Source organism: Dendrobates tinctorius, unplaced genomic scaffold (genome assembly GCF_039654945.1).
Source record: "Dendrobates tinctorius isolate UK_male_01 unplaced genomic scaffold, ASM3965494v1 ptg000071l, whole genome shotgun sequence".
NCBI classification, from domain to species: domain Eukaryota; kingdom Metazoa; phylum Chordata; class Amphibia; order Anura; family Dendrobatidae; genus Dendrobates; species Dendrobates tinctorius.
In genome coordinates this window covers 13,743,430-13,767,327 of record NW_027361739.1, presented here as the reverse complement: position 1 = coordinate 13,767,327, position 23,898 = coordinate 13,743,430, and the positions used below count along the sequence as shown (strand labels likewise).

The window sequence follows — 23,898 nt, the reverse complement described above, 5'->3', positions numbered from 1 at the left end:
TTCAAAGGCCCGCAGGCCATCACAACAGAGGCCCCAATAGTTGATGGACACTGTCCATTTGACTTCAAATCAGTTGGAACATCAGGACATCAATACCCTCTCCACCAAAACATATGCCCTTTTGACAAGGGCACAGTCCATTAGCCCCCATCAGTCTGTGGGACAGGGACACAGTCCTTTTCACCACCTCTGCCCTTGAGACAGGTACATAATCCCTCTACTGCATGATCCAGTGTACAACCCTCCAACAGCTGCAGCGTCGCTGCATTCCAGTAGGGCGATGGGCAATGAGTGCAGCAGAACTTGGAATGGGGGAAACAACTTCTTGTTCATCATTGCCAATAAACAAGGAGTCCCGGATTCTATGAGTCTTTTACCTGCGGGAGCTCTGGGCCTACACACACAGAGGTGCAACCGATAAACAACTTGGCGCGCTCGACATCTGGCTTCTTCTCCTCTTCAGACAAGGGTTTCTCAATCTGCCATGTTAGACCCAGGTCTCTTTTGCCTTCACTCTCCTCACATAGACCACAGTGTGAGCTCCCTGGGCCACATATACTAAGGCCAAATTGGCCACTACCCCTGACAGTCCAATGCTCTTGTCCTCACTTGAGGACCTGAAGAGTACCAATGCAGTCTCTCTGCTGTAGTTTGTTTCTCTGGCCCTCAGAGACATGTCGACCCTGGGTACCAGCACCTCCTGGCAAGGCTGATTGACCACTGGCTTTCCTCTTTCCTTCATTCTGACTATAGAAAATGAAATTACAATCCAGCCTCGGGGCTCATCCTTCTTTATGAAATAGACATGCTCATCGTCTTGCAGACTAGCACCCATCTAAGACAACTTATGTCCGGTTTGCTCCTCCATGATGAAAAAAAAACCCTGCACATGGTCATAATACATCATCATCCTCTGGGTCATTCTTCAAGTGAATTTCTCCCCATCAGAGCTGACTAGCTGGGTCCAATCAACTGCTCTCTTTCCTTTTTAGCCTGGTCCACCCCCCCCGCAACCCATCCAGTCCAAGGGATACGTGGCATACATCCTAGATTGGAGTGACAGAGCCTTTGGGACATTTCGCCATTGGTGGGGGACCCACTGGACATTGAGTTAATAACAAGGCTCTAAGGCACGCGACCCATCCACAAGACCAAACCAGGGTGTAGACCTCAGCCTCTGATTTGGAGTCGAAGGATAGGGAAGCTTTCTCTGCCAAGCCACCCAGTTTTACCTCTCGCCCAACAAAGCCTCTGTCACTGCTTCCTAGGGGTAGCAGAAATGAGTTTCCCATTACCAGCCATGCATTTATAGGAGCACTCCTTGGGCTCGTGGGCAGTGCAGTAGGACTCTTCAGCAATAAGCGCTGCTTTAGTACACTAAAGTAGTAGCACGGTTGTTGTAGGGCACAGTGTATACACTGCATGTACTGCTCTCGAATCATTGCTATGAAAGGAGAAGCACTGCATACTCACCCTCCCCACACACAATGCAAGGATTCCAGTGCAGCAAATTCACTGTGCCCAATGTCAACTGCACTGCTAGTGTACTAAAGCAGCTCTGATTGGGATAACATGTCACAGAGTCCTACTGTGATGCTCACCAATCTAAGGATTGCTCCTATCCATGCATGATGTGCACATTGTGCACTGTTCTCAGCTCAGACCCCTGCTATTCTCACATTCTTGCCTGTGCCTGTGATATAATGATGGGAAAGATGACACTGAGGATATGTGATGAATTGGCTGAGTAAATGCATCACTGCCTAGAGGGTGTATATTTATGTGTATGTAGGAAGATGGACCGGGCCAGTGGTACCTCTCCTGCGCCAGTTCCGGAACTGTCGGGGCTGTCACCATTGTTGCCAGGGGGAAAGCTTTCTGACCCGGACAGACCTTTGCATTCGACAGTAAGGGGCGTGTTAGGGATAAAAGGGACAGCGTGCAGGAAAGCGGGACACTTGGCGGGAAGATATAGTGCGCAGCGGGAGAAGGTTGGTTCACTATCCTGGGAGCGACGTGATAGCTCAGGCCTGCACTGTAGTCCCCCGGCCAATGCGCCCACTGACTATGAGCAACAAGTAACTGTGTGCCTGCTCACCTCTGTTACTGAGAATTCGTCCTGCATCGTTTCGCTGACTGCCACGAGCACGAGGCCTAAGACTGACCTGGTGATTCATGCAAATCCAGGTAGTTTCTCCCCCGCTGAACTGAGTCATGCTCTGGCCGTTCCATAGACTGTGCCACATCACGTGCGTCGACTTGAGAATGCAGGACCTCGCCTAGGAGAGCCAGGATATGCCGGCTACGTCAGGAGACAGTTCCTCAACGTGCTACAGGACCACGCCAGAGACTTCACTTGCATGGGCGCCACCATGGGATTTCAAGCCTTCACAGCCCGGAAACCAACAGACTGATAAGTTTACCCGCTACATAAACAATTGTTCTTACCCCAATATATTATTCAACTTTGCTCCCTAGTAACCCATTCTTTCCCTGCGTGGAGTATTCCCTGTAATAAACCCTTTAACTCTTGCTCTGCCTCCTGCTCATTGCTGCATCCCGCGTACCTGCTATCTCACATGTACAGTGAGTGCCAATACCAATAAATAACTGTAAAGCTGCTTCTAATTGTAGCAACTGAGAGCGCACAGCTGGGCCAGTGCCACAGTGATGCTGCTGGTCCGAACTGTCAATTATCAGAAACTCACCACATCCTTCCAGGAGGTTAGTGTACTGCTATTAAATATTATGAGAACAGTCGTTTAACTCAAGCCCACAGGAATCAGGAGATCCCGGCTACCTTCTTCCTATATTTAATTGTATTCACATCTTTCAGGCACAAATACATTCGAATACTTGAGCACCGGGACTGGGGAAGAAGAGCGTTCATCAGCCCCCAGCTTCACGTGCAGTGGTGTGACCTTTTAGAAGGGAGGATCAGGCTGCAAGTGCTGCTGAAGAGCCAAGGCCGAACCTCCTGTTGCAGGGGGGAAGCAGATCAAGGACGGAAGAGACCCATGACCTGCAGGGAGGGGGTGTGGTGAGTCCAGAGAATATAAGGAGGTTTGCGTGGGAAGGGAGGGGCTTCCCGCCAGAGGTTTTTCTGAGTGAGCACATGCGTCGCGCCGCGAGCAGTGACTGGCCACGTGGCAGAGAAAAGAGCCGGGGCAATAAGGACCTGGGGAGCATCGCCAAATGTGCATGTCAGAGTACTCCGAGCTGGAGTTTGTTTGGAAAAGCTCCTGGCCACAGCACAGATACAGGACGGCTTCGTGAGAGACTTACTGGTATCGGTGGATGTGCAGAGCAGCGCAGGTGTCCAGGTGCCGGCTGGCACACAGAGGAGTGCATGCCAAACAGAGCCATGTAGAGCAGCCATTCAGGTGACGGCAGCTGCTCAGGGAGACATGTGCCACGTGGAACCTTGTGGAGAGCTTTACTCTTTTGCTCCACAGATAAATGGACTAAGGGCTCAGCGGGCAAAACCGGTGACCTCCCGCTGCTGCCATAAGTGAGACTGTGTGTTGGGCAGGGAAGCCTGAAGACGCAGTGTCGGACTCCACCGGCATTACATCCTTCATCGGACTGCCAGCAACTAAAGGACTGCGGAGTCAAGATAAGCATTTGATAGCAAGACCGTTGTGTGGTATCACAATAACCGTATACTGTTTTCACCTGCTTTTCCCCCTTCCTGTTATATTCCCTGTTGTCTCCCTGCAAGGAGTTTATTGCTGTAAATTAAACTGCCCTCTTGTTAACCCCTGCTCTGCGCCTCTGTGTTACTGCATCCATTTAACCTGCTTACAACCTCATCACACTGTTGCTGTTGTGACAGTGCCGCAGAGACAGTGGACAAGGAAACGGTAAATGCTACACGGAGGAGCCAAAGATTAAATGCCCTAATATTTTAAGTGAGGGACAGGGAGAATTGATGCTACTGCCAGTGAACATTATGGGGCCATAAGGGAGTAATTGTGAAAGGGAGCACAGTATAGCAAGAGGCGGTGGGGGGATTTTATGCCGAAAGGCAGTGTGGCGGAATATTATGGAAAGGGACAGTGTGAGTGTAGAAGGAGGAGTCCCTGCTGTGTGCCCGGGCCAGAACCAAGGGAACCATCACTAAGGTTCCTAGGGGGACTATTTCCGGGGGGACATAATGAGGGGTCGGACCGCAGAGACTTCTAGAAAGGTTGGGGGAGGAGCTAATATAAAAGGTGCTGTGAACGCCAGCGGCAGTCAGTCGACAGAGCAGGAGAGAAGAGGCCTGGGAGCTAGCGGGCGCCAGGGAACCAGAGTAAGGGCCTTCGCCAGAGACCAGAGAAAAGAGCAGCGACAGGAGAGATGGAAGGGAGACTCACCGTGGGCAGAAGGCGGACGGCACCGAGCCATCCAGCAGAGGAACACTGACCGTCCGCCCGCATTCCTAGCGGCCGCCACCGCCCGACTCCAGCCCATGGTTGCGGCCTGTCCGCTGCCACCCACGACTGTCGCCGCTCCACTCCAGCCCGCGGTTGCAGCCTGTGCACTGCTGCCTGCGGCCGTCGCCGCTCCACTCCAGCCCGCGGTTACGGCCTGCCCGCTACCGCCCGTGACAGTCACCGCCTTACTCCACCCCGCGGCTGCGGCCTGTCCGTTGCCGCCCACGGTCCCCATAATGCAGCTCTGGGCTGCGACTGCGGCTTGCCCGCAGCCACTCGAGGCCGCAGTCGCCCGTTCCCATATTCGGGCTGCGGCCTCCATTCTCCCTCCCCCAGGCGACACCGCACTGCCTCCGCCGGGGGGGCGCTACACCGAGGAACTCTCCAGGGGCCTGCTGTGCTCCCATCTCGCCTGGGCCTAGGAGTGCCCGATGTCTTCGCCAGATCCTCATCGGCTGAGCCCAGCAGCTGAAATGCCGAAGCATCGCCGATCAGTACTCTGCCGGACGTCAGAGAGTTTTAATTAAGGACCCGTAGTCGGCCATACCGCAGCCCTATAGTGACCGGTCTGGTTAGTCGTGTTTGCATTACCAGTGTATTCTTGTGTTGATCCCTGCGAGGACAGTTATTGTTAGCTTGTTTGGTTGCTCAAGATAGCCCCTATAGGCATCTATATATATAATAGTTACACTTTAAAGTTCAAACCGTCTCGCGTCTCGTCTAAGTACTTTACCCAGCTGCCAGGCACGCCGCTTCTGTTGCACCTTTGTCTCTTGTAAATTGACACTCTGTCATATGAACAGCTACATATAAAATTGTTTATTTTAGTATATGTTTTGTGATAAATAAAATAATCTTTTTTACCTTATCTTGGTAACTAAAACTCCTTTTTTCCTTTTGAATACCCAGATACTGCAAGGTGCGGCATACAAGAAGAAAATCTACAATGTATCCAACCTCATATTCCATGTGACCCTCCACCAACATCGGGGGAACAGCTGACACAGAGCCCTCCTCAACAGACACCAAGGGTTTTAAAAGGGACTTATGGAACACATTGGAAATCTTGAATGAAGCTGCGAGACATAACCTATACGCTATAGGATTGACTATTTCCATGATTTTGTCATGATCCATGCTGGATTATGACAGATAAAAGCACTAGTAACCTTTTTTTTCTTTAAGCTGTGTGCTTAAAGTTTGTTTTTGCCCCCGGTGGCCATTAGGGTCATTGCACTGTGTGGTTTCAGTTCTGGTTTTGCCCCCGGTGGCCGTTAGGGTCATTGCACTCTGGTTACTTTAGTTTAGTGCATGTGTCTATAAAGCAGGTGTGCTTGCTCTGGCTCTGACCTATGAAAGAGTGTCAGGTGTTGCAATTACTGTTGGTGATATTGCTCATTTCCAACCAAGACTGGTGAAGGAAGGAACTACGAAGAGGAGTTCCTTGCAGCTCAAGAGAGCTCTGGTGTAAAGTCTGGTGAAGGAAGGAATTACAGAGAAGTGTACCTTGCAGCTCTGACAAAGCTTGGTGGAGTAGCAGATATTCTGGAGGAAAGCTGCATTCTGATGCTGGACTCTGTTGCTGGGAGCAATAGCAACAGAGCAAAGCTAAGTGGTGTTTTCCCTGTTTGTGTCTTTCCTTTTGTGTGTTTTAGTGCAGTGGTGGGATTAGTTTCTGCACCGTCCATTTCACTAGAAAGGGCTAGGTGCAGGGCGAGCTAGGGTTTTTAGGTTCCTGCTTGGCGACAGGTGCGGAGCCTGTATAGGGACTGTGAGGAGTGCAGAGACACTGACTCAGGGCAGTGCAGGAGGTCTCCACATCCCCATTCCCTATCGCAGGGCCCTCCATTGTATCGGTTTCCCTGGTGTTTCCCTTTATTATTAAAATTCACCCTGCTGGAGGCGGTGTATCCAGATACATGTTTATTTCTGAAATTCGCCTGCTGGAGGGTCACGTGTGTAATATAAATTCGGCCCTGCTGGAGGCGGTGTGTCCAGTCACACGTGGCCATCACAGATTTCACATGGACCAATAAACTTTGGACCCAACTTGGCTGACGGAGCCTTGAGTTTGGTATTCCGTGTGGAAAGCCAGCTTTCTCTCCAACCTGAAATGTATGACCCGAGACTCTCTTCTTGTCTGTGAAGAACTTATACCTTCCCTGAGCCTTGGAGATAATACGACGGACCTCAGCCCACAGATTTTTTAAACGCTGTACAGGCCTCTCCGCCCCAGAACAACCGGAATACAAGCGGGAAAATTCCCCAAAACGTGGACTGAACCCATAGTTAACCAGGAATGGGGACATACTGGTGGACTGACTCACATGGCTGTTGAAGGCAAACTCAGCCAAAACCAACCCATCACTCCAATCATCCTGCCTAACAGAGGCCAAACATCTAAGAATTTGTTCAAGGGATTGATTGGTGCGTTCAGTCTGACTATTACTCTCAGGGTGGTACGCAGAAGAAAAAGACAATGTAATACTCACTTTTTTACAGAATGCCCTCCAGAACCTAGCCACAAATTGCACACCTTTGTCAGACACCACATTCATGGGTACCCCAAGCAGACGACCACGTGTTGCACAAACAGCTTGGACAAAGTTTTAGCTGAGGGTAATGCGGACAAATGTACAAAATGGGCCTGCTTAGAAAACCTGTCCACCACCACCCACACAACAGTATAAAGTCCATGGACAGATGAGTCCATGGTCTATCAGGAACTGATAGGGAGAGGATTAAATTAACCCTTCACGGTTGATCCACTGATTTCCAAATTAATCCACAGGGCGTTGCTAGCAACTGGGAATGACCACACGGAGACGGGGGTCTCTGTACGGGAGAATCAAGACAGATCACTAGTCCCATTTATTTTAGTCACTTCTTTTATAATATTTTGCTTAATTATGCAAAGTTCTCAACTACCAATAGCATCATTTCACTTTATAAGCCAATAATATTTCAAGAAAACCGGTAACTGCATATATGTCCATCATAGAAAGTAGTATAATGGCATATCCTTCAGAGTAATACACCCCCGGGTCCCTTATCTTGCACCTGATGAGGAACAGTCTGATTTCATGACAGCCTGAACTTTTACCCCAATTACAAAAATTTATCTTAAAGCAACAAAAATGGAGAAACGAAACCTTCAGAGAATGGAAAAAATGAAACTTCAGCTCTGATTCTAGTTTTAACCCTTCACAATCCCCCCTAGAAATTTTTTTTAACACATATGCAGCATCAGAGGTGCTATCTCAAGCTAACAGCTATAGGCGTACAGGTCTTCACATGACTGATGCCGTTTTACCTGTCATGGCTGGCGCGGTGCACCCATCCCCCCTGTACACTGCAATTCACGAATAACAATTTTTGATGACGGTGGTGGAGATCTTTTGAAGGTAGCCATGTGCTTGGCTTCAACATCTTTATCAAGTAGCCTTTTGAGATCGGTGCAGAAAAGAGCAGGGGCAACGACGCCTTTGGTATCATCATTAGCTGTCTTAGTGCAGAATTTCCTAATACATACAGAAATACACCAAAGAACAAGTTTTAGTATCACATATACAACAAGGATACAGGCAGCAATGTGTAACAAGTTTTGTAAGATCCCAGCTATCCAGCCCCCAATTTCCTTAAATCAATTGGCTGGATTGAGAAAGGAGAAGGTGTCTGACCACCAACTGTCCTTATTACAATCATTATCTTTATCATATTGATCTCTGAGTCTTTGAATATCTTCTAACTTTAACTTCTACCAATAATAATATGGAAAATGCGAAAAACCAAAACATTATGCCCCCTTTATTTGCTATTGGCTTTTTGGGTGATGAAGAGAACTTGATAGGGACCGTCATACAAGGGTTCTAGTCCGTGCTTCCTGACATGCCTTTTCACGACTACCAAATCACCAGGCTTCAGGTTATGACAGGTGTCGGTTTCTGCTGAATCTGCAAGAGAAGAAGAAAATAGAGCATGGGTGTTAGCAAGATTTTTACTAAGCTGAATAACACATTGAACAAGCACGGTCAGTTTCTTCTGATAACTGCTGAGGCTGGAAATTTGCAACTGGGGGCCTAGTACCAAACAATATCTCATATGGGGACAGGCCATGTTTTGCAATAGGGGTAGTACGAATGTGGTATAGTACAATGGGTAGGAGCTCTGGCCATGGAGCCATAGTCTCCTGCATCATTTTGGTCAATTGTCCCTTCAGTGTGCCGTTCAGCCTCTCAAATTTCCCACTGGATTGTGGGTGGTACGGAGTATGGAGGGCTACAGTGGATCTAAGCATTGTCAGAACTTCTTGGTACGCATGAGAAGAAAAGGCCGGACCTTGATCACTTTCAACAACTTCTGGAACCCCATATCTGCATATAACTTTCATCACCAGTTTCTTCGCTGTGGTTTTTGCAGTCATGTTGGTAATAAGGAATGCTTCCGGCCAACTGGAGAACATGTCAACAACAACCAAACAGTATTCATACATTCCAGACTTAGGCAACGTGATATAGTCCACCTGGAGCCTTTGAAAAGGATAGTCGGGATTAGCAGGATACTTCGGGGGTACACGTTGAAGTTGACCGGGATTGCAAGTCTGACAGATATTACAGGCACTTTTGAGCACTGTCAAAACTGTGGGAATTCCTGGGGCCCAGTAGAATTTTTGCACCAGGGCGAGGGCCTGATTCTTTCCTCGATATGTAGGCCCGTATGGCAATAGCAGGATACATCCGCTTAGGAAGACACATGAGTTGGTCGTTTTTCCAGAGACCATTATCGATACGTGCCCCATCAGTCTTCCTTTGCTTCACCTCTTCCTTTGGAGACATTCTCTGCATCGTCATTAAGCGGTCTCATGGGGTCCAACAGAAAACTTCAGTCTGTTGTAGATCATCAGGTTCTTGTAGGGTCAATGCTTCTAGTAACTGTTTACGCTGAGAGCGTGTGGTCACCATAGTTGCAAATGCTTTGCCAACAGTCTGTGGACTGTTCCTAGGACCGTGCAACCTTAACTTTGATAATAGCACCTGAGCAGGTAATTTGATCGAGTCCACGGGGGTTTTAACAGCTTCAGCATTTTCCACTGGGGTTCTGGCAGTAGTAATAAACCCTCGATTGGCCCATAGAGCCCCAAAATCGTAAGCAATACCAAATGCATACGGTGAGTCCGTGTATATATTAGCCCTCTGTTCTTGGCCAAAGTAGATGCAGTAGACAGAGCCTGGAGTTCTTCTTCTTGTGCTGACTGTGAGGGCGGGAGCACAGCTGCGTGCACTACAGTGTCCTCTGGTAACAGCATATCCTGTGTGGAATCTACCGAACTCATCAGCATATCTTGAACCATCCATGTATAACACCAGATCGGGATTTGGGAGTGGATTCTCACTGGCATTTGATGGTGTAGCTGTTTCTTCTATCAGAAACTGGGAACAATCATATTGGAGGTAATCCTCATCACTGCCATCTTTCCTTATAATTCATTATACCATCTTTCAAGGCATTGTAACGGGGTTGCATTATGCGGGATGCATCCGGTATCCACTGACAACAATAAGTGCATAGTCCAAGAAAACGTTGGAGTTCAGTTTCATCTTTTGGGAAAGGAAGGGAGCTGACAGCTATTTTTCTTTCTTCTGCGAGTTGTCTGGCACCCTGTAGGAGACAGTGACCCAAGAATATCACTTGACCAAGGCAGAACTGAAGTCTCGAGGACGAAACCTGACAGTTCAGATGCTTGAGGAGGCTAACAGTGGCAGCAACGCAAAAGATACTCGCTCATATTTTTTTGCAAACTGGTTGGGACTGTTTTGGTCCCCTTGTGGCATAACTGTGGGAAAGGCATGCAAAATACAGATTTCCTCACTGTCTTCATCTGCATAGGGGTTATGTAACGTAAGAACCATCTGACCATCATCTTGGAATTGTATTCTGGAGCGGAACTGTGATAATATATCTGCCCCCAGTAAATTTACCGGTCATGTGGGAGAGATTACAAACTGAGCAGTAACCTCGGGGAAGGGTCCCACAGGGATGGGTTTTGTAAGAGTATGTTTATTGGGTCTGCCATCTACTCCCATTAAAACAAGCTCTTGATCTGAGAATTGAATAGGGATATCCGTAGGTACATCTGATGATTTCATTATAGAATTGGCCACCCCAATGTCTACCATGAACTTAACAAGGGTGTTCCTTACAGGGAGCGTGACGGATGAGCATGCCCCAGGTTTGGTGGAGGACATTGTGATGGCAGACCCTGGTTGGCCACCCCTTCGGTATGGACAATTATCAGGATTTTGGGGCTGTCCGTAACCGGGGTATCCTCTAGGGTTCCCAGTATTTAGATTACGATTGGAAGAGGGAACTTGAGGGTAGCATCTATCAGCGGGAGTGTGACAGTCTCTCTGAAAGTGACCGAGTCGGCCACAGTGCCAGCATTCCAGACAAGAATTGGCAGGGAGGGGCTGGGGTTTGCTGTGTGTGAATGAGCTGCAGTGGGGGCAGTGTGGGAGGGGGAGCTGGGATTACTGGAGCAGCTGCTGGCTGCTAGCTTTCTTTTTTTTTTTCCTCTGCTGATACGGAGCAGGTTAATTTCTTCTGGAAACTTTATTTTTTTCTACTTTAATGCATCGTCCGGACTCGGCACATTACTCTTGATTTGCTGCCATTTGCCTGTAAAAAGCCATGGGGGAAGTCTCTGGATCGGGTAATTGATTGCAAAGGGTGTGTATTTGGGATGGGGTAAAGGGGGTGGATACTCATAACCACTAACAATATTAGGCATAATGGGGACTGAGGCTGGCGGCAGATGATAATAGGTACTGTCAGCGTTTAACAAAGGAAAGGTGGGGGCTGCTTTGGTAGTCCAGGATATATTGGTGCCTTTGGGTTAATGGGAAAAGAGCTTACAGTCGGGAGGAGAGGCTTGATTTCCTGGGGAGGGACCTTATCATCTAGTAGGGAGACTTCTTCTTTCAAATCATCACTTTTAACTATTTGTCTGCCTAACACATTAGTCTCAATCTCAGTTCCTTCTTAATCAATCACTTTCTCACACCACAGTCACTTTCTTGAACCACAAAACATCCAGTCCCTGTCATAATAGACATTTTTTCTTCTTCAACATAGCAGTAACAGAAACAATCAGAATTCACTTCCTCTGTTCTTCCTAACACCTCCGTCACACAATTCATGTGCCAAGACACAAAATTCTTCTTTTCCTTCCACGGATTCTCTCATTTAGAGCTAAATATCCTTACTTCAGTTGTGCACAGTACTGGCGGCCGTATCAGTCTCTGTTCCACTGGGTCAAAAATCCCCCTCTGGGATGCCCAAAATTCAACGCAGTACTCAGTGAAAGGAGGAGGGCGTCTCAGACTATCCCTCCGAACACCTCTGGTTATATATATATATCTATATATACCTGAGTTACGTACCCTACCCAATCTTCGATCACATCACTACACCTGATACTAACAGTGATCAGGATTTCAGGATATTTTGACTATAAAGAGAGTCACAATCACTGGTCAATCCGGTGTGTCCGTCCCTTATGAGGTATGGTTCGAGCACTGGGCCCCCAACGGGACTGCACCTCTATATGATTCCACCCTTGAACCTTGAATCACCCCACCATCAAGGACAAACCTCAGATCCTCTTTGCAGCAAAAGACAAAGGAAAACCACACCAACGGTCAGTCTGAACAGTATAACTGCTAACTTACCGTGGTTGTCGTGGGGGATGATCAGTCCCAATTTGCCAGCACCTGTGTCCGCTCCGAGGGTCCTTTGTCTTGTTGTCCTCCGGGGGCAGAAGCGTCCCTATTCGGGGGCTCCACGTTGGGTGCCAGCTGATAGGGAGAGGATTAAATTAACCCTTCACGGTTGATCCAGTGTTTTCCAAATTAATCCACAGGGCGTTGCTAGCAACTGGGAATGACCACACAGAGACGGGGGTCTCTGTACGGGAGGATCAAGACAGATCACTAGTCCCGTTTATTTTAGTCACTTCTTTTATAATATTTTGCTTAATTATGCAAATTTCTCAACTACCAATAGCATCATTTCACTTTATAAGCCAATAATATTGCAAGAAAACCGGAAACTGCATATATGTCCATCATAGAAAGTAGTATAATGGCATATTCTTCAGAGTAATACACCTCCGGGTCCCTTATCTTGCACCTGATGAGGAACAGTCTGGTTTCATGACAGCCTGAACTTTTACCCCAATTACAAAAATTTATCTTAAAGCAACAAAAATGGAGAAACGAAAGCTTTAGAGAATGGAGAAAATGAAACATCAGCTCTGATTCTAGTTTTATCCCTTCACAGAACCGGCAAAGGCACCACTTCCCCGGCCGGCCAGCTATGAGAGCTCTTAGAACGTGCACAAACCCCACAAGCAGATACAAATTTTTTGACAACCATACCCAACGAGGGCCACCAAAAAACCCTTGCCACAGCATCTCGCGTGGCCGAAATTCCAGGATGAGCTCTCAGCCTAGACTCATGAAACTCTTGAAGGAGTCTATACTGAAATTGTTCCGGGACAAACAATTTACCCCCTGGCTTACAGGCAGGAGCAAAAGACTGAGCTTCAAAATAGAGCTGAGCGAAACGTGTCAGTCAAATTCATAAGTCGCCAACTTTCGCTGAAGTCGGGTTTCATAAAACGAAACCCGACCATAGCGTGAGGTCGGCCACGAGGTCGGCGACCAGAGCGCCAAAGTCACGTTTCAAATGATGCTTCCAGCGCCCCTTTTCAGCCAATGATGGAGGACGCACAGTGTGGGCAACGCGATGACATGGGCATCAGTCACCACCATCTTTGAGAAGGGCATGCAAGTGATTGGCTTGCTTTGTGTGGCGTCACAGGGGCTATAAAAGGGCATGCACGCCGACCGCCATCTACTTCTGCCGATATTAGCATTAGGGAGAGGTTGCAGCTGCTGATTCTGAATAAGGGAGAGCGTTAGGCAGGGAAGAGCAAAAAAACTGCTTCTGCTGGTAGCGATTTCCACTGTACAACACAACAGTTTGTGGGCAGTGACAGGGGAGGTTCTATTTTTGTGCATCAGCTCTGTTGGTTATTAGGCTGCCTTATAAGGCTCCCAGATAGCTGCATTGCTGTTTGCACACTGCTGTGCAAACTGCTTTTTTAAAAGCAAAAATACTTTTCTTCCTCTTTTCTGCAGTTACCAAGCGTTCATTTTTCCACACTTTTATGTGCAGCAGTCCTGCTTATTAGGCTGCCTGCTGCCATACTTGGACTGAGAGCATCATTGGCAGCCTCCTAAAATCTCTAGGGAGCTTCCAATTCTCCCCAATACTATATACACACCTTGTACCTGGTCATACACCTGCCTATTTCAGCCAGTTAAATTGAGGTGTAATCTATAGTGGGCCTGAGATAATAGTTCAGCTTCCTAAAATCTCTAGGGAGCTTCCAATTCTTCCCAATACTATATACACACCTTGTGCCTGGTCATACACCTGCCTATTTCAGCCTGTTAAATTGAGGTGTAATCTATAGTGGGCCTGAGATAATAGTTCAGCCTCCTAATATCTCTAGGGAGCTTCCAATTCTCCCCAATACTATATGCACACCTTGTGCCTGGTCATACACCTGCCTATTTCAGCCTGTTAAATTGAGGTGAAATCTATAGTGGGCCTGAGACATTAGTTCAGCCTCCTAAAATCTCTAGGGAGCTTCCAATTCTCCCCAATACTATATACACACCTTGTACTTTGTCATACACCTGCCTATTTCAGCCTGTTAAATTGAGGTGTAATCTATAGTGGGCCTGAGCTAATAGTTCAGCCTCCTAAAATCTCTAGGGAGCTTCCAATTCTCCCCAATACTATATACACACCTTGTGCCTGGTCATACACCTGCCTATTTCAGGCTAGTTTCACACTTGCTTTTTTTTGCAGCGCGTTTTTCCCGCAAAAAAACGCATTGAAAAAACGCATACAAAAGCATACAACTGCTGCGTTTTTTTCAAGCATTTTTATGAGCATGCATGAAAAAAACGCAGCGTTTTTATGCGTTTGTATGCGTTTTTAGTGCGTTTTTACCGCGTTTGCGTTTTTTTCCAACATTAGGTGGCCCCTCACACTAACCCAAACCATGACTTTACTAACCCTAACCCTGACCCTAACCCTAACCCTAACCCTGACCCTAACCCTAACCCTAACCCTGACCCTAACCCTTAACCAAATCATACTTAACCCTAACCCAAACCCTAAACCCTAACTAACCCTAACCCTAACCCTAACCCTGACCCTAACCCTAACCCTAACCCTGACCCTAACCCTAACCCTAACCCTAACCCTAACCCTGACCCTAACCCTAACCTTAACCCTAACCCTGACCCTAACCCTTAACCAAACCATACTTAACCCTAATCCTGACCCTAACCCTGACCCTAACCCTTAACAAAACCATACTTAACCCTAACCCTGACCCTAACCCTAACCCTAACCCTAACCCTAACCCTGACCCTAACCCTAACCCTAACCCTAACCCTGACCCTAACCCTTAACCAAACCATACTTAACCCTAATCCTGACCCTAACCCTGACCCTAACCCTTAACAAAACCATACTTAACCCTAACCCTGACCCTAACCCTGACCCTAACCCTAACCCTAACCCTAACCCTGACCCTAACCCTAACCCTAACCCTAACCCTGACCCTAACCCTTAACCAAACCATACTTAACCCTAATCCTAACCCTAACCCTGACCCTAACCCTTAACAAAACCATACTTAACCCTAACCCTGACCCTAACCCTGACCCTAACCCTAACCCTAACCCTAACCCTGACCCTAACCCTAACCCTAACCCTAACCCTGACCCTAACCTTTAACCAAACCATACTTAACCCTAATCCTGACCCTAACCCTGACCCTAACCCTTAACCAAACCATACTTAACCCTAACCCTGACCCAAACCCCAACCCTAACCCTGACCCTGACCCTAACCCTAACCCTAAACCCCCTTAACTAACCCTAACTCTAACCCAAACCCCTAAATTCCATGGTTAAAAAAAAAAAACGCATATGCAAAAAAACGCATACATGAGCATGCCAGTGCGCACATATGCGCATCCATAGGCTATAATGGCCATTTTTAGCGCAAAACGTGCGCATATGTGCGCATGCACTTTTTTGCAGGGCCAAAAAATGCAACATGCTGCGTCTGGAAAATACCAACGCACACCCCAAAAAAACGCAGCGCATGAAAATCGCATTCATGCGCTTACAAGCGTGCAGGTATGCGCACCCATGTTAAATATAGAGGAAAAAACGCATGCGCACATATGCGTTTTTTTCCAGCGCTAAAAAACGCAAATGTGAAACCAGCCTCAGCCTGTTAAATTGAGGTGAAATCTATAGTGGGCCTGAGATAATAGTTCAGCCTCCTAAAATCTCTAGGGAGCTTCCAATTCTCCCCAATACTATATACACACCTTGTACTTTGTCATACACCTGCATATTTCAGCCTGTTAAATTGAGGTGTAATCTATAGTGGGCCTAAGCTAATAGTTCAGCCTCCTAAAATCTCTAGGGAGCTTCCAATTCTCCCCAATACTATATACACACCTTGTGCCTGGTCATACACCTGCCTATTTCAGCCTGTTAAATTGAGGTGTAATCTATAGTGGGCCTGAGATAATAGTTAAGCCTTCTAAAATCTCTCGGGAGCTTCCAATTCTCCCCAATACTATATACACCTTGTACCTTGTTTTACAGTACCATATAGCTGGTGGTATTTTGGGTACATTTTTCCAAAAATGAGGAAGTATGGTGGAAGAGGCCGTGGAAGTGGGCGGGGGTTGCCAGCTGGTACTGATGGTGGTGGGGTTGTGGTGCATCTGCTGGTAGTGGCAAAAGCACAATAGCACCTAAGGCATGAGGTGTTGAGCCTGCGTCATCATCTGGCTCCACAAGGCCTCGAAGGCTCCCTTTTCTGGGAGTAAGTAAACCGCTTTTAAAGCTGGAGCTTCAGGAACAAGTTTTGGCTTACATTGCTGACACAGCCTCCAGCTCTACCGCCTCCTCTTCTGAAGTTTTAAAAAATAAAAGCACTGAGTCGTCAGTGGAGGCTCCTGGTCAGGAACAACACCTTTCCTTGTGTCCTTCACCCCTACCAAAAGTGAAGGATGCGGCAGGCCACACTACAGATTACTCCATGGAGCTCTTTTCACATACCATGCCTGGGTTATCAAGTCAAATCGTGAATTCCCCAGTCCAAGATGAATCGGACATGGAGTGCACTGATGCACAGCCACTGCTAGATTTTTCTGGTACATTCACTCAGAGCACTACATTGTCCTCGCAGTATACTGAGCCAGAATCTGACCCTGATGAAACTCAGGTGCCCCTTCCCACATACTATACCACCTTACACGGTGACACAGAGGAAGGTGCACATGAAATTGAAGAGGAGGTGATGGATGACTCAGTTCTTGACCCAGATTGGCATCCATTGGGGGAAGAGGGTGCCGCTGCCAATAGCTCAGAAGAGGAGGAGGAGGATCCGCAGCAGGCATCGACATTGTAACAGCTGTTATCTGGCAGGCCCGTAGCAGTTCAAAAACAGTTTACAAAAACCCAAAGAGTTGCAGGACAGCTTGGCCAGACGGTCAAATTAGCACAGCGTGCAAGATCTCAAAATGTCTTCCATAGTAGGAAGAGTGCAGTGTGGCACTTTTTTGAACAAAATCCTGATGATCAGGCAAAGGTTATCGGTAAGAAGTGCGCAAAGACCTTTAGCCGAGGGAAAAATCTGAGAAATTTGAATACCAGTTGCATGCTTAGACATTTAACCACCATGCACTTGCAAGCGTGGACGGACTACCAAACCTCACGTACCACATGTGCACCTGCTCCGAATGAAGGTAATCAGCAACGCTACATCGCTTCCCCCATTGTAAGCCCACCGGTTAGCACACCACCAGCAGCAAATGTTGAGGTGTCGTCGCAAGGCCAAAGCAGTCAGGGAATCACAATGTTATTGCTACGAAAGACTGAATCTAAACCATCCGCAAGACCACAAACACCATCACCATCACCAACCCTCTCTCAGTCCGCCATGTCCACCGCTAGTTCCACCATATGCAGCTCTCAAGTCCAGCTTACCTACCAGAGACTCTCAGTAGGACAAGAAAGTACTCATCCTCTCATCCGCGTACACAGTGTTTGAACGCCCACATTGCCAAACTAATCTCGTTAGAGATGATGCCCTACCGGTTGGTTGAAAGCGAAGCTTTCTGCGAGCTCATGGCCTATGCAGTACCACGCTATGACCTACCCAGTCGGCACTTCTTTTCTCGAAAAGCCATCCCAGCCCTACACCTGCATGTGAAAGACCGCATTGTCCATGCACTCAAGCAATCTGTGAGTGGAAAGGTGCACCTCACAACAGATGCTTGGTCCAGTAGGCATGGCCAGGGCCATTACGTGTCCGTCACTGCACACTGGGTCAATGTGGTGGATGCAGGGTCCACAGCGGACAGCGGTGGTGGGACAGTGCTGCCTAGCCCACGGTATATGAAACAGTTGGCTGTAGGCTTTCGACCTTCCTCCTCCTCCAGAAGCGAAAGCTCGTCCACAGAATACAGTCGCACGAGCACTCCATCCGCAGCTGCCAGTGTTGCAAACGAGTAGGGATGAGCTTTCCGATATTGAAATATCGGAAATCGGCCCGATATTTTCGATATCGGAATTCCGATTTCCGATTCCGATATTTTTTTCACATCGGAAATCAGAAATCCCATAATCCTTCAGCCTCTGAGCGCTCCGTGGAGCCAATTAGGAGCTGAAGAATTTCTCCCAACATTGTGTAACTCCCCTAAGCTTGGTAAGAGGCGTCCAAACTTGCTAGCTAGGGGCTGCGCTGCGATTGGCTGGCTGGATGGTGTGATCAGGCAGTATAAAAGGCTGCGCCTGCCATTTTAGCCTCACTATACTGTGAAAGCAGATAGGGATAGGTTGCTGTTGGAGATAGGGAGAGATCTCGGATCTAATAGCGAGCGATAGAAATTGTTTTTCAGCGACTGTAGCAGCCCCTGTGTGTTACAGAAGCAGTCTTTTTCCTCACTGACCCCGCTCAGTTTCATTTTTTGTGCTGTGCAGACTCTCAGTGAGGTGCTTGGTGAGGCAGTGCAGAGCACATTCACTGCAGCTGCTGTAGCTCCTCTTGCTGCAGCACTGTGTGGTGTGTGTCTCACTGCCTTTTCTTTTCATCCCTTAAATCCCCTTCCTCTATTTTTTCCTAAAAGTTAAACACTATATAGGGATTGTGCTGTGAGCGACCCAAACAACCTCTGTGGCTGGTGCCACACAGCACCTGGCCCAGTCCCGGAGAATCCTTTTTTTTGGTATCAGAGCAGTGTCATTTACTGCGCTGTGACATCCGACCATAACGTGTACACCAATACCACAAACACACGTTACTCTTTGCGTAGGCCACACTAGATTCAAATAAAGTGTAGCAGGCACACCATCATCATATAGTGCCATTAGTGTTTCTTATACCTGTTTGTAGTCCTATAGGAATAAGCACACTAATTCCTAATAATTACTTTCTTGCCGTTCTGAATCCATCGATAGAGATGAAGAAGGCAGGGAGTAAGGGACGTCCCTGCGGCGGCCGCGGAAGAGGTGCATCAGCAGCTAGACATGGTGCACATCCAGAGCAGGCAGCAGGCCCAAGTCACTCAGCACCTACTTTCACCCGGCAGCAGTCATTTATGCGCAGCTTGTTAGGAGCGCAGGGCCATAGGCTGATAAGAGAGGATCAAGTATAAACCGTTGTTGGTTGGATGGCAGCTGAGGAATCCACCTCAGTGAGCGCAGCATCCTCCCAGGACCTCTCCACCACATTGGGTCAGGCCACTGAAGAGCAGCACCCATCTGCTTCTTCACCGCCCAGACATTCAGAGGGCCAGGAGCCAACCTTTATCCTCTTCTCAGAATCTGTTGGCTTGGAATCTGTGTGCCAGCCAGACAGCATTCCTGCAGCTGAAGAAGAGGTAGTGTGCACAGATGCGCAACCACTGTGTCCGTCTGAGGAAGAAGTGGAGGGTGGGCCAGTGCCCACAGTGACCAGACCCCAGTCAGCAGATGATGATGAAACTGCCGGTTTCTGCTGATGAAAGTGTATTGGATGACGAGGTCCTTGACCCATCATAGCATGCTGAGGGGCAGCAAGCAAATGGGGATAGCTCCGAGGAAGAGCTTGCAGGTGTGGCGCAGCGTGGCCGTCCACGTGGGAGAGGAAGAGGGAAAAATTGGTTGTCTGCTCCCTCAACTTCAGCACCCGTTAGGAGCAGGGCTCTTTTAAAGAACACAAGGGGTGCGCCCAAGAGTTGTGGTGCATGGGCCTTTTTTGACCAAGTTGCTGATGACATTACAGTAGTCAGATGCAAGCTTTGTCGACAAACTGTGCGGAAAGGGAAGAACGTCAGCAACCTTAATACCACCAATATGTTGACACATGTCAGTAAGAGGCACCCTGTGGAGTGACAGCATCACACCCAATCCAGTGTGCAGCCATCTGTCACACAGGTGTGGGAGAAAAGGCGCCCGTACTCGGCAAACCACCCACGAGCACAGGGCATGAATTCTCGCATTGCCAAACTGATTGCAGTGGAAATGCTACCATTCTGGCTGGTGAGCAAACCAGCCTTTATCGATATGTTGGGGTTTGTAATCCCACAATACAGCGTTCCCAGCCGCTTCTACTTCAGCAGGCAAGCCGTCCCCGCCCTGCAACAGCATGTGGAGCGTAAAATTAAGCATGCGCTACAAAATGCAGTTAGTAGCAAGGTCCACCTGACCACCGACACGTGGACCAGTCAGCATGGCCAAGGACGCTACATTTCCATCACCGCCCATTGGGTAAATGTAGTTGAGCCTGGAACTGAAGTAGACAGTGCAAGTGCGCGGGTCCTGCCAACTCCACGGATTGCAGGCCTCTCCTCCGTACAAATTGACTCCTCCTCATACTCCTCGTCAAACTCGCCTGCACCCAGGCGTACCACAACAACTGATATCAGCACTGCATCGGCCAAACATCAACAGGCCTTGTTGAAATTGGTTTATCTGGGTGATGATAGCCACACCGCAACCGAGCTGTGGAACACGCTCAAGGAGCAGAGCGACATGTGACTTGCGCCGCTCAACCTCCAGCCAGGTATGGTGGTGTGCGACAACGGCTGAAACCTGGTCGCGGCTCTGGGCCTAGGTGGTCTGACTCACATTACATGCCTTGCCCATGTCCTAAACTTGGTGGTGCAGAGTTTCCTTAGGAACTATCCTGACCTTGAGGAGCTGCTGCACAAAGTCAGATACGAGTGCTCTCATTTGCGGCGTTCAAGCATGGCTGCATCGCACCTTTCAGCCATGCAGCGCAGATTGGGCCTGTCCGAGCACCGCATCATTGTTGACCTCCCCACCAGGTGGAATTCTACTTTGCATATGCTGCGGAGGTTGTGTGAGCAGCAACCTGCAATTATGGAGTTGCAGCTGCAGCAGGCGCAAAGTAGGCGACACACATCTCAGCCCTCCCACTTTACAACCAGAGAGTGGGCATCCATGAAGGACATATGCACCATTTTGAAGTGCTTCGAGGACTCCACTCTGATGGTGAGTGCAAATGCTGCCCTATTCAGCCTGACTATTCCCCTTATATGCCTTATAGAATCATCACTTAAAGGACTAAGGGATGAGGTTTCTCTGGAGGAGGAGGAGTATGATGAGACACTTGCACCAACCAGGCAATCTTCATCGGCCCGGTTGGTGCAAAGCTCTGTGGGTGCCTCACAAAGGTCCAGGCAGGACACAGCAAGCGAGGAGGATGAGGAGGACTATGAGGATGAGCCAGAGGAGGAAAGTACACAGCGCTCTACTAGTAGTCACCAGATAGAGCATGGATGGGGTGATGCAGAGCAGCCAGAGCACATTCCTCCAGCTGGTGACAGCGATGCATGGCCAGTTGGCAGCCTTCAGCACATGAGTGACTTCATGCTGCAGTGTCTGAGAAACGACCCACGCGTGGCTCGTATTCTCCACACAAATGACTACTGGGTGGCCACCCTCTTAGATCCACGTTACCGAGACAGCCTTCAAAGCATAGTTACACCGTTAAACCGGGCGCGTAAAATGCAGGAGTACCAAGATGCACTGGTTAATTCACTCATGTACTCTTTTCCACCGCATAGCAGTGATGCGTGTGCTCTAACAGGCACCTCAGTGCGTCCTGCGCCCAGCGGAATCCGTTCCGAAGCCGGTAGCAGAAGCTGTACATCTGCTACTGACAGGTTCAGTATACCCAACCTGTTCCAACGGTTTCTGAACCCGCAAACAGTTCGGGCACCATCAGCACAGACAGTGCAACGCACTAGGAGGCAACGTTACCGTGACATGGAGGCACAATACCTCTCCACCCCTGTCAGTGTGCTTCAGGATGGATCTGCCCCCTTCAAGTTTTGGGTCTCCACAGTGGCGTAGCAACTATTTGTGGCGCCCGGGGCGGTCGAAAAATTTGCCGTCCCTTTGGTCGTTGATAATCCGGAAGCATCCAAAGAGCCCACACTACACTCAAAGATCTAATTTTTAGTCTGCTACTAACTCTGCTGTTATTATTTCTTTCTAGACTTTCATCTTCTTGCAGTTCTCTCTATATATATATATATGTATGTCTTAGCTTGATGATGCTGGCTGAAGACCTAATGGCTTTTTTAATAATAATTTTTAATAATGTGACAGACCTTACATATTGGATTATATAGAGCCCTGTTTTTTATTACATACCGCCCTGTCTTGTTAGCTGTATAATGCAATGATGGCTGATGGAGCATGGGAAAGCTTCCTTTCTAATGGAGGAGCTGATGGACTGGTAGTTTGGTCACCGGCTGCTCCATCAGCAGTCATTTTATATCTAACAAGAGAGGGGACTATGTAATAAAAGAGGGCACTGTAAAAAACAAAATTAACAAGAATACACTATGTAAGAGACAGCACTATACATAACAGCAGAGGAAGCTATATAATAAGGGACGGCACCATATATAAAAAGAGAGGATGGTACGTAATAAGGGACGTGTTATACATAATAAAAGAGGAAACTATGTAACTAAGGGTGGTGTTATACAGAATCAGTGAGTCCACTATATACTAAGGGACTGTGTTAGACATAGTGAGTACACTATATACTAAGGGACTGTGTTAGACATAATAAGCGATAACATCTTCCTCCACCTCCCCCTGTTCCTAAGGCCATTATAAGTCCCCCTTCCTAACATCCCAATCCCCCACACCCCTCATTGTCCTCCTCCCCTCGCATCCCATTGTCATCTCCCCCACCCCATCATTGCCCTCTTCACCACCTCCATCATTTTCTTCTCCCCCACCACTATCTTTGCTTTCTCCTCCACCACCCCCATTTAATGCCCTTTCCACCACCACCATCACTGCATTCTCCCCCACCATCATTTATTTTTCCCCCACCACCCCATCATTGCCCTCTCCATCACCCCCATCATTACCTTCTCCCCATCACCCCCACCCTTGCCTTCTCCCCATCATTGCCTTCTCCTTCACCCCATCACTGCCTTCTCCATCACCCCATCATTGTCTTCTCCCCATCACTCCCATCATTGCCTGCTCCATCACCCCATCACTCCCATCATTGTCTGCTCCATCACCCCCATCATTGCCTACTCCATCACTCCCATCATTGCCTTCTCCTTCACCCCATCACTGCCTTCTCCCCATCACTCCCATCATTGCCTGCTCCATCACTCCCATCATTGCCTTCTCCTTCACCCCATCACTGCCTTCTCCCCATCACTCCCATCATTGCCTGCTCCATCACCCCATCATTGTCTTCTCCCCATCACTCCCATCATTGCCTGCTCCATCATCCCCATCATTGCCTGCTCCATCCCCCCTTCACTCCCATCATTGTCTGCTCCATCATCCCCATCATTACCTGCTCCATCACTCCATCACTCCCATCATTGCCTTCTCCTTCACCCCATCACTGCCTTCTCCCCATCACTCCCATCATTGCTTGCTCCATCATCCCATCATTGTATTCTCCCCACCACTGCCTTCTCCATCACCCCATCACTGCCTTCTCCCCATCACTCCCATCATTGCCTGCTCCATCACATCCATCATTGTCTGCTCCTTCACCCCCATCATTGCCTGCTCCATCACTCCCATCATTGCCTTCTCTGCATCACCCCCATCATGGCCTTCTCCCATCACCCCAGGCATTATGGCCTTCTCTCCCCATCATGGTCTTCTCATGTCCCCATCTCCTCCAGGGCCAGGCTAACCTACAGACACACACACAGACATACACACACAGATACACACAAAGACATACACACAGACATACACACACACATACATACACACACACAGACAGACATACACACAGACACCACCTCTCT

General features: G+C 48.4%; 1 long non-coding RNA gene across 1 annotated transcript in view; it reads right to left on the bottom strand.

The window, feature by feature from the left end:
- Positions 1–7,893: 7,893 nt before the first annotated feature.
- Positions 7,894–23,898, bottom strand: part of LOC141096121 (uncharacterized) — an 86,855-nt gene continuing 70,850 nt past the window's right edge. Inside the window, exon 4 of the long non-coding RNA XR_012233591.1 lies at positions 7,894–8,371. This is a non-coding gene — a long non-coding RNA (uncharacterized lncRNA). The remainder of the gene's footprint in view (positions 8,372–23,898) is intronic.